Consider the following 18306-nt stretch of genomic DNA (forward strand, 5'->3'; position numbering starts at 1 on the left):
GAAGCTGAGAAGTGTGTCTGGCTTCTTTCACTATATATACATATATATATGAAAAGCATGTGAAAAGCTACGTGTGTGTGCGTGTGTGTGTGTGTGTATGTTTATACTTATATACAGGTACACATATATGTGTGTTTATATACACACACACACATATATATATATATACACATATAAATTTTCACATGCTTTCCCTTTATAAAATCTTCAGAAATTAATTGATAGTTTTAGGCATCATTAAATATGATTAAGAAACTTACCAAATATCACATAACTAACATATCTTTGAGTCAGAATAAAAACACTATAACCATGACTTAATTTTTTTAATCAAGAACTTTTATTCATCACAAGCACAGTAAAAATGTTTAAAATCACAAATTAAGAGAAGATGTTTTATATACATATACACACACATGCGTAGACACACACACCAAAGAATTCTTATCCAGAATATTTAAATAATTACCACAATTTAATAATAAACGAAAAATGAATAGAAAAATTGGTGAAAGAACTCTTCAGAGAAGAGAAAACACAAGTGGCCATAAACATTTGAAAAGACATTCAATCTTATTATTATTACTATTATTTATTTATTTCTTCTTAAAAAAAATAGGGATACATGTGTAGAACGTGCAGATTTGTTACATAAGTATACGTGTACCATGGTAGTTTGCTGCACCTATTGATCCATCCTCTAAGTTCCCTCTTCTCACCCACATCCCCCAACAGGCTCTGGTGTGTGTTGTTCCCCTCTCTCTGTCCATGTTCTCATTGTTCAACTCCCATTTATGAGTGAGAACATGTGTTACTTGGTTTTCTATTCTAGTTTGCTGAGGATGATGACTTCCAGTTTCATCCATGTGTCTGAAAAGGACTTGATCTCAATCCTTTTTATGGCTGCATTGTATTCCTTGATATACATGTACCACATTTTCTTTATCCAGTCTATCGTTGATGGGCATTTGGGTTGGTTCCATGTCTTTGCTATTGCAAATAGTGCTGCAGTAAACATACATGTGCATGTGTCTTTATAGTAGAATGATTTATATTCCTTTGGATATATACCCAGTAATGGGATTGCAGGGTCAAATGGTATTTCTGGTTCTAGACCCTTGAGGAATCACCACACTGTCTTCCACAATGGTTGAATTAATTTACATTCCCACCAACAATATTAAGGCATTCCTATTTCTCCACAGCCTCACCAGCATCTATTGTTTCCTGATTTTTTAATAATCACCATTCTGGCTGCCATGAGATGGTGTCTCATGGTGGTTTTGATTTGCATTTCTCTGATTATCAGTGATGTTGAGCTTTTTGTCATATGTTTGTTGGCCATGTAAATGTCTTCCACTGAGAACTGTCTGTTCATATCCTTTGCCCACTTTTTGATGGGGTTGTTTGTTTTTTTCTTATATATTTGTTTAAGTTCCTTATAAATACTGGGTGTTAGACTTTTGTCAGATGGGTAGATTGCAAAAATCCTCTCACATTCTGTAGGTTGCCTGTTCACTCTGACCCTAGTTTGTTTGGCTGTGCAGAAGCTCTTTCATTTAATTAGATCCAATTTTTAAATTTTGGCTTTTGTTGCAATTGTTTTTTGTGTCTTTGTCATGAAGTCTTTGCACATGCCTATGTCCTGAATGGTATTACCTAGGTTTTCTTCTAGGATTTTTATGGTTTTGGATTTTACATTTAAGTGTTTAATCCATTTTGAGTTAATTTTTGTATATGGTGTTAGGAAGGGGTCAAGTTTCAGTTTTCTGTATTTTGCTAGCCAGTTTTCCCAGCACCACTTATTGAATAGGACATCTTTCCCCACTGCTTGTTTTTGTCAGGTTTGTCGAAGATCAGATGGTTGTAGATGTGTGGTGTTATTTCTGACATCTCTCTTCTGTTCCATTGGTCTATATATCTGTTTTGGTACTAGTACTATGCTGTTCTGATTACTGTGGCCTTGTAATATAGTTTGAAGTCAGGTAGCAGGATGCCTCCAGCTTTGTTCTTTTTGCTTAGGATTGTCTTGGCTATACAGGGTCATCTTTGATTCCATAGAAAATTTAAAATAGTTTTTTCTAATTCTGTGCAGAATGGCAATGGTAGTTTGATGGGAATAGCATTGAATCCATAAATTACTTTGGGCAGTGTAGCCATTTTTATGATATTGATTCTTCCTATTCATGAGGATGGAATGTTTTTCCATTTGTGTGTGTCCTCTCTTATTTCCTTGAGCAGTGGCTTGTAGTTATACTTGAAGAGGTCCTTCACATCCTTTGGAAGTTATATTACTAGGTATTTTATTCTCTTTGTAGCAATAGTGAATGGGAGTTCACTTATGATTTGGCCCTTTTCTTGTCTATTGTTGGTGTAAAAGAATGCTTGTGACTTTTGCACATTGATTTTATATCCTGAGACTTTGCTGAATTTGCTTATTAGTTTTATGAGTTTTTAGGCTGAGATAATGGGATTTTCTGAATATAAAATCATGTTGTCTGCAAAGAGAGGCAATTTGACTTCCTCTTTTCCTATTCGAATATGTTTATTTCTTTCTCTTGCCTGATTGACCTGGCCAGAACTTCCAATACTATGTTGAATAGGAGTGCTGAGAGAGGGCATCCCTGTCTTGTACCAGTTTTCAAAGGGAAGACTTCTAGCTTTTGCCCATTCAATATGATATTGTATGTGGGTTTGTCATAAATAACTCTTATTATTTTGAGATATGTTTCATCTATATCTAGTTTATTGAGTGTCTTTAACATGAAGGGATGTTGAATTTTATCAAAGGCCCTTTCTATGTCTATTGAGATAATCATGTGTTTTTTGTCTTTGGTTCTGTTTATGTGATAGATTATGTTTATTGATTTGCCTATGTTGAACCAGCTGTTGATCCCAGGGATGAAGCTGACTTTAAATAACAAAATAGTAAACCTAAACCAATAGTTATAAAATACTATATTACATTGGATGGATTAAACATTTACATTTAAAAAGCAGAGAAGAGTTCAGAAATAAACCCATGAATTTATGGCCAACTGTTTTTGTTTTTGTTTTCACATTTACTAGTTTATTATAAAAGATGCAACTTAGGGATAGCCAAATTGAAAAGATGTGTGGGGCAAGGCATGGGAAGGGGGGTGGTATACAGAGTTCCCATGCCCTTTCCAGCACCTGGGTGTGTTCTGCAACTTGGAAGGTCACTGAATCTCATTGTTCAAGAGTTTTTGTATAGCCTGCTCTCCAGCCTGCTCTCTTCCACTTCCCAGAGGTCAATGGGGTGGATCTTAAAGTTACAATCCTCTAATAACTAGGTCTTTTCAGTGATCAGCCCCAACCTGAGGCTATCTTGATTGCCCACCTTGTCACCTAATTAGCAAAAACTAAGGTGTGAATGAAAGGGCCTCATTATGAACAACAAAAGACACTTTTGTCACTCAGGAAATTCTAAGAGCTTTAAAAACTCTGTGCCAGGAAGTGGGAATGAATACCAAGCATATTTCTTATTATAACAGAGTTTACCCCTTAGTTTTTGACCATGGATCCCATGTAGCAAAATGTTAAATGTTACAAGATAATATATTACTAGAGACCTATTCAGTCATTAATAATTAGTATAGTTCAACATTATAATGTATGAAAATACTTCCTAAGGAGAGTTTACTCAGGTTTGTGGGCTTCTATTTGATCTTGTCAGGTTCCAAAAGCAGAGGTGGTTTCAGCAGTATATAGCCTCACCCTTTCAGGCATCTGATATGATTGAACTAAGAGGAAATGTCATCTCTTGCTCTGAACCTCTTTCGAGGTGTTAATGTAGTATTAGATTTCCCTCATTACATAGCCTGTTATTCATTCCTTTACGCTTAGCAACTATTCTTCCTTTTCTCCATTTATACCCAAACTTTTTAAACTTTGGAAGGCACATTATATTTGGCCACTGTGCTGATCTAGATTGCAAATAACAATAGCAGTCTAGAAAGTTTCTTCCCTTCAGTCCCTTTTCATTTATGTATAGTAGATTTACATACATACAAAACTAGTGGGATATCTTGGCCTCCAGGTACCACAGAAGCATTCACTGTAAACCCCAGTTTTGCCAGATGGGGTAAAAATAAACTTGATGCATCAGTTCCTTAGGAATTCTGACATGAAGGTTTAAAAATATAGTTAGAGTTTCTTGCTTAGAAATTATTTCTGTTTTGGCATTTGTAGCTGCATCAGTTCCTGTGATCGCTGCACCAGGTAGAAAAAAGACAGTTGAGGAAATGTGGGCAAAAAAGGAAAAAAATATAAATATAGTCATCATAGCAGCACGCTCCAATACCACTTTCTCTCCAGTTCCACCAGGAAAGCAGAGGAATGTATCTAGTATGGATAGACCTTTGGTCTCGCTCATGTTGAGCATGAGCACACACTCATGAAGGCATGTAAGCCAGACCTTCGTGTCTTTATCTGTCTATCTTGGCAATCAATATATTAATTTCCCATTCCTAGTCTATATCAAACTATTACCCTGAGGAGAATATCTCACTGCCTATTGATGACCATTGTGGGCTGTAAAGTGCATTTCTTGATCCAAAGACATGTGACTCAGCAGTCTAAATTGGTGCAACATCATCTGTTCTGGTTATTGTATAGCACTCGGAAAGTTTTTATTTCCTACTTGGTAAGCAAAGTCCAGTCCACTTTCAGTGTCTATGATGGTCAAGACCCATTTATAGCTACCCTGAGGCTACTGGCATCAGTTTGACTTGTCAGCTATGTTCAGGCCTTTCCCCTGGGAAATCTGCCGCATAGCCATGTGCATTCTTTCTTTTGCAGGCAGTAAAAACAACTATTATTGTCATTTTCTACCTCAGAGGATGCAAGGGGAGTAGGTTGAGATTCAGTCCATCTCTGTACTGCTGTGGTACCTCCATATCCATTTTTCATGGACTCATGGAACACAGTGAGCACACAGGGATGTGATTTCAATCACCATTCAAACCTGAAAGGGAGTTCTGATGGACATCAATATGTTCTGATTTAATGCACCCCTCAAATGCCCATCAGGTCATGCCCCATATGGACATCCCTTTAATAGACCAGTTTTCTGGCATCTTTTTGCCTGACCATATGGCCAGATTGGTTAAAAAAAAAAAAAAAATCAAAACATTGTTGCGAGCAGCACACAGTTCAGCCTACTGAGCTGATTTGTTTATACCTTCTTCTATCGAAGTGGTGGTCTTCCAAACAGGATATTATCTATTCCCTTAGAACTACTCTTCATAAACCAAGTAGTTCTTTGTTAGTTTGTCAAGAGCAGTTTATAGGGCACTGTCCAATTGACAGCAGAGTCCAGCAGCAACTCAAGCACTTCCAAAATCAGTCCTAGAGGTAAAGAAACTTCAAGCTCATGAGTATCTCCCCATTGCGTTCTCTCAGTAGCATAATCCTCTATAAAACATTTCAATTCTATCTGGCAATTCTTGGCAGTAATGTTCCCGTCAGATAGTTTCTCTTATATCACCCAAGACTTAATGAGTATTTTGGGTTTTAGGATTATTTTTTGCCCATTAATTATAGGAGCAGTGTTAACTAATACTTAATAGTAAGCTAGTAATTGCTCCTCAAATGGAAATTTTCTAGTCCAAAGTCCCAAAGTCCCAGTAGTTCTCACCAAGAAGTATAATATATAAGCCCCATTCCAAGCTCATTATGAAGTTACTACACAGAGAATGTGTCTGAGCCAGCACTCCAGCCTCTAATCTCTACTGGATGGGCTCAGACAATCTTATTCATCCCCATTTAGCATGCCCAGTTAATATTGCTTGAGTGGTGAATCTACACTCCTTCTGTTCTACAGAAACAGTTCCTCAGTCAGACATAATATGCAACCCCATAGTACACCCAGGTAAATGAGATACAACCCCTTCACATAAAGCCTGTTCAAATATACCAATTCCCCTCAAAACTTTCACTTTAACCCTATCGACCCTAATATTCTTAATTGTAATCTCCATTCAGAATTCACCAACAAGTTTTTCTTTACAATACTAGGTAGAAGTATTCTCCAGTCAAATGTAATATTCGTTCACATAAAACATTCAGTAAAGGAGAAATAACCTGTTCACACTGTAAATATTCCAACTTTTATAATCTTATTATTCCTTACATTTCTGTATTCTCTTAACTAAATGAAAGCCTGCATTAGGCCTTCATCAGTTGGGTTGATACCATCGTGTAAGGGGCTCCCATGTAAAGAAGTCCTCAAAACTTCTCTTCCTCCTTGTGACCATTTTACCCACCCAGTGTTTACGGATTTGAGTCCCCAGAGAGGAAGTTGAGCCAAGGGATGCTGGCTCTTTTGTCAATCTTTATCTGATTAATCTGCCTGATTATTGCCCCAAGTGATTTACAGGCCAAGTTTCTCGTTGCAAATTCTGCCATTTGGCTTTTTAAATTTCTCTATACTTTAAGGTATATGATGACTTTTCTGAAGCCCTTTAATATAGAGAGAACAGCAGGGATCTTTTTGGTCCACTGTATTATTCTATTTTCATATCGTTATAAAGAAATATCTGACACTGGATAATTTATAAAGAAAAAGAGATTGAATGGACTCACATTTCCACATGGCTGGGGAGGCCTCACAATCATGGTGAAAGGCAAAAGAGGAGCAAAGGCACGTCTTACAGGTTGGCAGGCAAGAGAGCTTGTGCAGGGGAACTGCCCTTTATAAAACCATCATATCTCATGAGACATATTCACTATCATGAGAACAGCATGAAAAAAACCCACCCCCATAATTCAGTTACCTCCCATTAGGTCCATCCCTTAACATGTTCAGATTATGGGAGATACAATTCAAGATGAAATTTGGGTGGGAACACAGCCAAACCATATCATCCACTCAACCTTCAATAGTGCTGTATTAAGGTCTTTGTTTCAACCCTGTCAGTATTTGTTTGGCATATCTCGTTTCTTAATAACCATTGTGAAAGGAAAATAAATCTTGGGACCTGAAAACCACTAAGCCAAAGGGAAAAGTCAAGCTGGGAACTCCTTAGGGCAAACCTTCAAACCTTCCTCGCATTCTGTTCCTTAAAAAGATAGCTACTAAGATAAAAAAGCTACATACCTCCCTCACAAGGAATTTCCTTGTGGACAAAGGAAAGATAGAACTAAATGTTATCCATCTGCTCACTGAGATAAATGCATATCTAATTGCCTCTTTTGGAAAGGCTAATCAGAAACTCAAAAAAATGCAATGGTTTGTCTCTTATCTACCTATAACCTGGAATCCCCCTCCCTGCTTCACATTGTTTCACCTTTCTGGACAGAACTAATGTACATCTTTCGTATATTGATTGATGTCTCATGTCTTCTTAAAATTTATAAAACCAGGCTGTGCCTTGCCCACCTTGGGCACATGTTGTCAGGACTTCCTGAGGCTGTGTCATGGGTGCACATCATTAAATTTGGCAAAATAAACTTCATAAATTGTCTGAGACCTATCTCAGATATTTTGGCTTCACATTTGGCAACCACGGCGGGATTCTGAGTGGAGGTGCCCTTTACCTTTCACAAATCTCATATCAGTGTTTGGTATCAGACTGAGCTATCTTTATGGCTCAAACCAATAGGACAGTTTGCTGAGGTCTGGAAGCACCCTCTCCAGAGAATCCCTGATATCCTAAAATTTGGTCAAGATCTAAAGTTTATTTTGCTGTACAACTCCATTTTTGCAACTTTTACTTGCTTCCAACAAGGAAGGCTTCCATAATGATTAAAGGCAGGTTACTTATTTCTGGAGTTTGAGTTCTCTTCCAACAGGGAAGGTGAGTTTGAGTTATTTCCTGCTTCTAGTCTAGTAGAGAGCAGTCTTTAGTCTGAGACCCATCACTAGGTAAGCAGCTGAATTGGAGTTTTGTTTTGGCTAAAGACTAACAACCAGCTGGTCTTAGTATCGTTTTACCATTAGAGCAGTCAGTAATCACATTGATAGGTTTTTGTTGTTTTTGTTTGTTCTGGTCTTTCTCTCATCAGATTTGACCAACTCTACCTGGCTTAATCAAATCTGAATGAGAATTCCAAATTATGGTTAATAAGGCCTCTCTGAATTGGCTAGAATTTCTTGCAGCTGCAAAAGGGAGAGCAAACAAACACGCTTGTTTTCTGTGTTTGCTTCCTGTCTTAAATTTTTTTTTCTTTCATTTACTTTTCTTTTAGTTTATAACCCCTACCCCGTTCACCATCTTCAGTGCCAAGAAAAATCTAGAGAAGGCTTCTAATGACTAGAACCCCTTAAATAACTCAGAACAAAGGTACCCCTTTCCCCTGTTGGGGTATTTGGTTTTCTCTGAGGATTTTTAAGAGTCACGGGCAGATTCTTTTTAGGTCTAAATCTCTGCTCTCCTGTTTTACATTACCTGACCTCCTTGGCTTTGGGGGTACCACATAGTGCCTTGTACTGTGAGAGGATATGACATTGGCTTGTGTAACGGTGGGTGAGATCTACAAAGTTACAGGTGGCTGAGAACAGTTTACAGGAAGTGTTCCTGGCTGGATTTTTTTGTCTTCTAGGAGGTCATTATTTAGGATTCTAATGCTAGTTCAGAGGTGTATTGTAAATATTCATTTTTATTGCCTTTTTATACTGAAATTAATTTTGATTGGCTTGTCTGTACATTTGTGTGAGGAACTTAACTGTTTTCATAAGTAAATAAGAGAATGAGTTTCTTTAGCTCTGAAGAGAAAGGACATTTTGCTCCTCCCAGCCGAAAGGCACCTCTGGGTGACTAGAGGCCTAATGGGAATGTCTGAGGGGTTGGTCCCCCCATGATATGCAGTGACACTACAGGGAACCTCCAACAAAATTAGTTTAGAAAGGTTTTTCCAGGAAGCACATGTAGAAACTATTAACTCCAAATCATTTTGAGCCTTCTATGAGGTCTAGACCTCTGGAGAGAGAACCTGAGATATGTAAGAGGGAGGAAATGACTCAGTGGTGACACACTGTGGAGTCCCACCCACAACTAGCACATTTTGACCCACTCCACTGAACCCTAGGCCTCAGCTCAATTCCTCCCTTTAAAAAAGTGGGAAACAAATAATCTAAGAATGAGGAAAAACAAGGAAAACGACCCCCTTTCAGGCACCCCTTTGGTTTTATGGTGCCTCTTCTTGCAAGTGTTTGTGTGAAATTGATGTAGGTGGTCTTTTTGTGCACAATTACATCAAGGAAAATTCAGAGCCCAAAGGTCAACCTGAAAGTATAAAGTTCCCAAGTTCTCTCTCTGCTTTCTTTTCTGCCTTCTTTAATTCTGCTGTTACATTTCTACTGAGATAAAATTTACTGTATGCATCCAACCATTTCTTTTGTTACTGCTTCTGCAGACCAATTAATTTGTAGTAATATCTTATGACTAGAGTTATGAAGTAAAAGCTATAGGATATTTGGTTATATGAGTGTATGTACACGTATTTTGTTATGTTTTTGGCCATAAGGTACCAAATTGGCTTAAAGAGTACTCATAAATTCAATAATAATCCCAAATGTTTTTCAAGTTCACATGACTTAAGTAAACGCTTTAATAAGCTAGCTTTAAAATGATTGGTTAAGTGACATTAGAAATGTCTTAAGAATTTCCAGCATACATTTTTGCTTGCATTTATTAAGATATTTCATACCTATCCCTGCCAAATCCTATATGGTGTCAAAATTTGGCATAAGAATTACAAAACTATGAACCCAGCCCAAAACAGAATAATCTTTGCTTAATTTTTGATAAATAAGACATTAATATTGATTTAATGAGAATAACTAAATCTTGAATTATTTAGTAAATTAACTACATATTTAATTCTAAGATTTTTACTTAAATAAACACCTGAAATCCACAATCTATAAAATGTCTGGCTGGAAAATAATTGTAACCACCCAACAGGTTCACCTTGTCTGTTGCCTATACAGAGCCAATTTATCAAGATGGGGTAAGTGCAATAAAGAGAAATTCATGCAGGGCCAACTCTGCAGGTGACCAGAGTTTTATTATTATGCAAACCAATCTTCCTGAGAATTTGGAGATCAGAGATTTTTAAGGATAATTTGGTGAGTAAGGGTCCAATGAGTAAGCAGTTCTGATTGGTTGGGTTGGAGATGAAATCATAGGGAGTAGAAGCTGTTCTCTTGTGCTGAGTCAGTTCCTGGGTGGGGGCTACAAGACCAGATGAGTCAGTTTATCAATCTGAGTGGTTCCAGCTGATCCATTGAGTGCAGGGTCTGCAAAATATCTCAAGCATGAATCTTACATTTTACAGTGATGATATTATCCCCAGGAACAATTTGGAGATATTTAAAAGTTTGCAGCCTCTGGCTGCATGACTCCTAAACCATAATTTCTAATCTTGTGGCTTTAGGCAGTCTAGTTCCCAGACAGAAAAGGGGTTTGTTTTGGAAAATGACTTTTAGAGTCTTTGTTTCAAAGCTAAGCTAAAAACTAGTTCTTTCCAAAGTTAGTTCAGCCTATGCCAAAAAATGAACAAAGACTGTTTGGAGGTTAGAAGCAAGATGGAGTCACTTACGTCATATGTCTTTCACTGTCTTAGTTACACTTTTGCAATTGCAGTTTTATAACTTTAAATGGTGACTATAACAGTTTTCATAAATACTTTAGGTAATCTATAAATATAATTAGGTAAAGTACTGAGATAAATCCTTGTAGACAAACTTGTCATAATTTAGAATCTAAGTTGTATTAACTTAAATAATGGAAATTTCATTAATTGGATGTTTTCCAATAAAAATATTATAGGCAAACATTCTTTCTAAAAAAAAGTGTGTATTTTTTAAAAGGTGTATGATGTTTTCTCTAATTCAAAACTCATTTGTAGGTTATGTATAAAACAAGGTGAAAGGAACCAGGAAATAAGAGAGATATAAAGAATGCTACAGAAATAAAGAGGTGTTTTTGCTAAGAAAGCTCAAAGAAAAATAACTTCATATGAGAAAGAATATTGTATAGTAAATTTTTTCCTAAAATAAATGGTTGTTTAAGAAAGATGGATGTTCAGGACAAGCCAGAAAGTCGAAGCATGTCAAGAATGGTCTGTGTAAGTCATAGTAAGAGGATTTATATAAAAAAGAGAACCTTTTATATGATCAAATTGTCTATAATTAAAGGGGAATTATAATGGTCTTTCTATAGACTGGGTTTTGATTCTTAAAAAACACTTATACACTAAAGAATTGGTTCAAACTACAAACTTCTCTTAAGGTTATTGCTTTACTCTCAACAAATTACAAGACATTCTTTTTTTTATACATCAACTTTTATTGCATCTCACTGTTTTCAGCTTTCTCTCCCATTTTAAATGGACTGAAATAATAACTCTATTTTTCAATTCATTTTTCAGCTCCTGTGATTTTTTTTTTTCTTTTGGGGTCTAACTGTAGTGGCCCGATGCTACACACACAAAAAAAGGAAAAAAATGTTTTATTCTTTGAGGCCTAAAGGAAATGTTTCCTTTCCACATAATATTTCCTATAGGGAACAGCAGTCACACTGCAGAAGGTCTATTTTTTGCCTTTGGGTAACTGGCTTAATAAACAGATCATATGCTTTATTGAAATAATTTCTACCTAATTATTACTAAGTTTGATTTGCTTAGAGAAAACTGAGATTAAATTTATTTTCAAATTAAAGTTATTATATCTGTGCAACTTTCTGTATGTGCTTTTAAAGTTCTTGTGCCATTAAGTTACTGGGCATTCACCCCTGGGTCTAAAAAGGATACCAATCCTGCTAAATCTGAAACACTGACAGCAGTTGAAACCTCATTTTCAGACCCAGAGGAAGATGCCCATCAAAATAAACTGTGTTTGTGAGACACAGGGCCTGAAATTAAAATTATTCAACCCCTCAAGGCCCAGGGACTATTACAGAAGGGGTGGTCACATGAGATTGTAAGGGCCAATTTTGAGAGATAAAATAAGTTCAGTTTCTCCATAAATTAACCATTAATGCTGAATGCATGCTGATGCAAAACCAGCATATGGGTCTCTGTGTCAGATTAACAAGATTTTCTTGAAGCATTACCCTACTGGTTAATAAAGGTTATAAAGGTTGCAAAAAGGTTTATGGAAATTCTATCTCATGGTCAAGATAATTACAATTTTATATATTGTTTATAAAATTTTGAAAAACAAATTGGCCTCATGTTGTTTTCATTAGGGCTTATTGTTTGGAAAATTAAGTCTGCTTTTCAAAGAATAAAGATTTTCACTTTTTTTTAATCTCTGAGTTATCACTTTGATTAAATGAATGACTTATTTTACAATGGCCTGTGATCCTATTATATGATATCAAGAGTTTTAAACTTTTCATATTTGACAAACTTTCTAAAGTCAAATTCTAACTTTGGTCCTCATTAATGTTAGTCCCCTGAAGTCCAAAAGAGACATATTCAGCTTATTTAATATAACAAAACTATACAGGAAACATTGTCAAATATAAAAGTGTTTACCCTTCTTTGGATTATATTTATATAAATGTGTTATTAGTATGTGTTCCAGAATTCTGTATTTCTGTGATTCTGACATGTTTTAGTGTATGTTAGAAGCAGCAATTATGATTATTATGTAAAATTGCTGTATGCCACAGAAGTAACTAAGTTTCCTTGTCAACTCTGACTGTTTTATGACTTTTGTCATCCACAGTTGTTTTACTTTTATTCTTTTCACATGGTGCTCTTATAATTAGCATGGGACTCTAACAGGTGCTCTGGAATGCAGGTTTTGAAGACTAAAACAGAGAAAATACTAAGACTCCCATGGAGAGCTGCAATGTTCATGAATATTAAGTAGTACAAGAGGTAACTGCATGGACAGAACTAATAAAAGACAGAAATAATACTTCTATGACTTTTTGGTAAAAACATTGCTGATTATTTCTTTGTTTTTTGGAGCAAAGTAAACTTTTCTTTTCAGCTATTTACAGCTTTCAACAATTGAGTACAGTATACTACTGTAAACAAAATTTGGAGCACATATCTCTCTACCTAATTTCTCCAAAGTTTGGAAACTGGTTGTGAGTATTCTTAACTTATGGCAATATAGTTATTTGCATAAGTGCAATAAGAATCTATTTTTTTGTAACAGGACACAATTGGAGATACTGGTTATTTTACCAAGGTTTTGACTGGAATGACTTGCTATCAGATACAGACTTTTATAAGGAATCAAAGTTGACATAGAGCCAATAAAAGCCCCTTGTGAAAGCTGACCTCATACCTTGTCTACCCATTCCCTGCATAGGTCCCTGAACTATGGTAAGTCAAGAATGTCACTTTCTGACAGGCCTAGGAGCCCCACATTTTCTTGGGACTTCGAGGTGGAAAATTCACCCAATTAATATAGGTGTTTGCAGGCACAGGCTGGGCTTAAGGCATTAAAGCCAAATTTGAGATTCCTGAAAGAATAAAGTTCCAGCAAAGCTATTTTTTTCAAAGGAGGTACCTATGTGGCAAATAATTATTTTTGCTGACTTTATGCAAATTATCCATCCCAGTATAATAAGACTAAAACTTATTTGGCAAATGAACTTGTTTTTTGATTCATCTCTAGTAAAAATAAGTGCTGGAGAGAGTGAAATTATGTTTGGAAATGAACTATAGTACATCTGTTGTTCTAGTGTTGTCTAATGTTTTCCAATTTGTATTATTTTCTATGTTTTGGAAAGAATTTGACAATTTTTTTCTGGCTGTAAGTTTCCAAAATAATGTTTACATTTTTTTCTTTTTTTCTTTCTTTGCCCCGCCCCCATTTTTCCTGATTCAAAATCACTAAAATTTAAGCTGTGCTCTCTTAAAGCCATGGAAACTGAAGCTAGACAACTTAAACTTTAGAAGAAAATAACAGCATTCTATTTACATGCACATGCCACTTTCATACCTGCCTACTGATGTATGGACTTCAGAATAATATGGGCTATCCTGATTTTCTGAGAAATACTGACTGGTAGTAAGTATAGCGGATAGAAGGATACGTGGGTTGGGGACTACCAGGTGTCAAGGAATTATAATATTGTTTATTGGTCTCAAGTCTTGTACAAATTTTCATCCTCTCCTTTTTTGTTTGTTTCTTTTTTTGTATTACAGAGAATATAGGGCTGTTGCAGGGGCTAGTACAGGGAATAGTGAGCCCCTTTTTGAGATAATCTTGTATGATAGTGGCAATTTCATCTATGGCTTTCTGCCATTGAGCATATTGTTTATGGTCAAGTAGTGGTTTCTTTGCATTTATTTCAATCTTTATTGGAGTGGCTGAGAATATTTTCCTTATGTCTGTATTTGCCTGGGGCCATAAGTGAGAAGGGACACCCATAAGCAAATGCTCTGCTTCTGGGTTTTAAAGGAAGATCGTGGAGGCTAAAAGGAGTTTTGCCATTCCCTGCTTTTTATTCCAAAGTTGTGGGAAGTCAGGGACCCTGAACGGAGGGACCGGCTGAAGCCATAGCAGAATAATATAAATTGTGAAGATTTCATGGACAGTTATTAGTTCCCCAAATTAATACTTTTATAATTTCTTACACCTGTCTTTACTGCAATCTCTGAACATAAATTGTGAAGATTTCATGGACATTTATCCCTTCCCCAATCAATACTCTTATAATTTCCTATGCCTGTCTTTACTGCAGTCTCTGAACATAAATTGTGAAGATTTCATGGACATTTATCCCTTCCCCAATCAATACTCTTATAATTTCCTATGCCTGTCTTTACTTTAATCTCTTTATCCCATCATCTTCATAAGCTGAGGATGAATGTCACCTCAGGACCCTGTGATGATTGTGTTAACTGCACAAATTGTTTGTAGAGCATGTGTATTTGAACAATATGAAATCTGGCACCTTAAGAACAGGATAACAGCGATTTTCAGGGAACAAGGGAGATAACCTTAAAGTCTGGCTGCCTGTGGGCCAGGCAGGACAGAGCCATGTTTCTCTTATTACTAGAAACAGGTAAGATAAATATCACTGAATTCTTTCCCCAGTAAGGAATATTAATAATTAACAGCCCTGGGAAAAGAATGCATTCCCAGAGGAGGCCTCTGAAATGGCCGCTCTGGGGGTGTCTGCCTTATGCAGATGTAGGTAGGGATGAAACACGCCCTAGTCTCCTGCAGTGCCCCGAGGCTTGCTAGAATTAGGAAATTCCAGCCTGGCAAATTCTAGTCAGACTGGTTCTCTGCTCTTGAACCTTGTTTATCAATGACAATGCATGCACAGCTGGACATGGAAGTTAATTAGTGATTCTAGTTTCACCCTGACCTTGTGATCTCACCATGACCTCCTGCCTTGTGATCTTTTGTCGCCCTTGAAGCATGTGATCTCTGTGACTCACACCCTATTCACACACTCCCTCCCTTTTGAAAATTGCTAATAAAAACTTGCTGGTTTTATGGCTCAGGGGACATCATGGAACCTGCTGACATGTGGTGTCTCCCCTGGACACCCAGCTTTAAAATTTCTCTTTTGTACTCTTTCCCTTCATTTCTCAGACCAGCCAACACTTAGGGAAAATAGAAAAGAACTTATGTGAATTATTGGGGGCAGGTTCCCCTGATATTCCAATGTTCTCTCTTCTCCTCTAATATTTTTTCTTCTGTCTCCATTTTACCTTCCAAGTCACAAGATGATGTTTTAACATCGCTAGGATTAAATTGTGGTATATTACCAGGATGATTTTAATTTGGATTTTTTGTTGTTGTTGTTGTTGTTGTTGTTTGTTTTTTGTTGTTGTTGTTGTTTTAGTCTTCTGGTTCCAATTCTTAAAAAGTTCACTTTTTGATGAAAAAGAGATATGGGCATTATGGATATTGTGGAGATCACAGCTCACAAAATTGACAGGGGCCCTAGGGCATATTAGGAACACATGGAACCTACTGAGTACGTCACATTTAGAGCCTTCAGAGGAAAAATAAATCCAATGAAATGGTAAGGTATAGGTTTGGATTTAAAAGATGAGATAGTTTTATTAAAAACACCCACCATGTTAATCTTTTCATTATTTCAAGGAATGGAGTTTCTAAATAAGTTGGGATTTATAACAGATATAGTTCTTCTTGTGTCAGTTAAGGCAGTTTGAAAGCTCATGGTTTATTATATTAATCTCTCCCAATTTGTTTTTCAGGGTAGTATATTTGGAGAGGTGAAACCCTTTAACTTCCTTAGAGCACTCCTAGTCTTTCTGAATTGCACCTTCCTGCTGTTGCTTCTGTTTCAGCCTAAGTCAGTCCCTTTTAAGGTATCCCAGTCTTTTACATTAGTAAAACACTAGGAGGGAAGAATCCTCAGACCAAGGGGGCTTAACATTTTTCTGAGGGGAAAGGTTTGAGGAATGAATTGCTTTAACTATAAATGCATAACTCAGGCAGTCTTTTGTTTTTACTATTTTAACATAGTGCAGGATAATTGATCAGTTAAGTTTACTAGTTTATTACGTCCTGCTATGGCCCAGTTTGTCATGTGGCATTTGACAAGGGTGAATGAATCATGATTTAGTCCATTTTAAAAACTGGTATTTAATAATGTATTTTTATTATTTTCAAAGCAATCAGCTGGCATCTCAGATATTGTCTCTAAGTTATATCAAAAGGTATAACATAATGTGAAGCTGATTCATTTGGATTCTGGCAGCATTTGCTGGATTTTATTACAATCCACAACCCTTTGGAACACTAAGGGAATGATATTTAACACAGCAATAGCTCATTCCTGTGCATTTTTACTCCTGTCTTTTGGAATTTGGGGGACTGGTTGTTGTGTCTGTGTTGGGTCTTCAGGGGTCAAGTCTGCTAAAGGGTCTGACCACTGTGCTTTTTACAGATATTCCTTAGCTTTAGCTTCTGAGACCAACATGTGAACCAGCTGGTAAAGGTCTGAAAGACCTGGGTTATAGGTTCTGATAATGAGCTCAAATTCCTGGGCAGCCCAGTTGCATCTTTATGGGGGCCAGGAAATTATTTAACTATGTTCCAAAACTCAGCCTTTGAACAAGGTTGATAGACAATCACCAGGGTTCCCCTATCTTTCACCAGTTGTTCTAGAAACAGGGTGATCATGAGAGATTTCACTCCAGGGTCCCTTTCTCTGCATCTTCCAGATAAGAGGCTGCCACTGGGGCTACCAGGGAATTGGCAGGAGGTAGGATCTTGGAAGTTAGACTCTCTGCTGCCTTCTGTTTAGTGAGTGTCAGACTAGGAGGGGAAGATGGTAGATTGAAACATGCAGAAGAAGGAGGAAACAGTGCTGGTCCAGGAAGCTCAGAGAGATCAGGGTAAAGTGTGGGTGTAAGTTGAGGTCGGGAAGGTGCCAGGGAAAAAGTAAGGAATTCTGAGGATTTCTTTAAGAGAGATTGATATGGTTTGGCTGTGTCCCCACCCATATCTCATCTTGAACTATAGCTCCCATAATCCCCACGTGTAGTAGGAAGTACTCAGTGTGAGGTAATTGAATCATGGGGGTGGTTACCTCCTTACTGTTCTCATGATAGTGAGTGAGATCTCACAAATATGATGGTTTTACAAGGGTCTTTCCCCCAACTTGGTACTGCAATTCTCCTTGCTGCTGCCATGTGAAGAAGGACGTATTTGCTTTCCCTTCCACCATGATTATAAGTTTCCTGAGGCCTCCCCAGCCCTGTAGAACTGTGAGTCAATTAAATCTCTTTTCTTTATAAATTACCTCATCTCGGGTATATTCTTATAGCAGCGCGAGAATGGGCTAATACAGTAAATTGGTACCACAGAGAGTGGTGTGCTGCTGTAAAGATACCTGAAAATGCAGAAGTGACTTTGGAACTGAGAAACAGGCAGAAGGTGAAACCATTTGGAGGACTCAGAAGAAGTTAGGAAAATGTGGGAAAGTTTGGAACTTCCTAGAGACTTGGAGGTCTCAGAAGACAGGAAGATGTGGGAGACTTTGGAACTTCTAGAGATTCGTTGAATGGCTCTGACCAAAATGCTGAGTGATATGGACAATGAAGCCCAGGCTGAGGTGGTCTCAGATGGAGACGAGGAACTTCCTGGAACCAAAGCAAAGACTGGTAGCATCTTAGCAGAGACTGGTAGCATTTTGCCCTGGTCCTAGAGATCTGTGGAACCTTCAACTTTAGAGAGATGATCTGAAACTGTAACTTATGTTTAAAAGGAAAGCAGAGCATAAAAGTTTGGAAAATTTGCAGGCTGACTATGTGATAGAACAGAAAAACCCATTTTCTGGGGAGAAAGTCAAACTGGCTGCAGAAAACTGCATAAGTAACAAG

The sequence above is a fragment of the Colobus angolensis genome, unplaced genomic scaffold (assembly GCF_000951035.1).
Source record: "Colobus angolensis palliatus isolate OR3802 unplaced genomic scaffold, Cang.pa_1.0 Scaffold277, whole genome shotgun sequence".
In the NCBI taxonomy this organism is placed as follows: Eukaryota; Metazoa; Chordata; class Mammalia; order Primates; family Cercopithecidae; genus Colobus; species Colobus angolensis.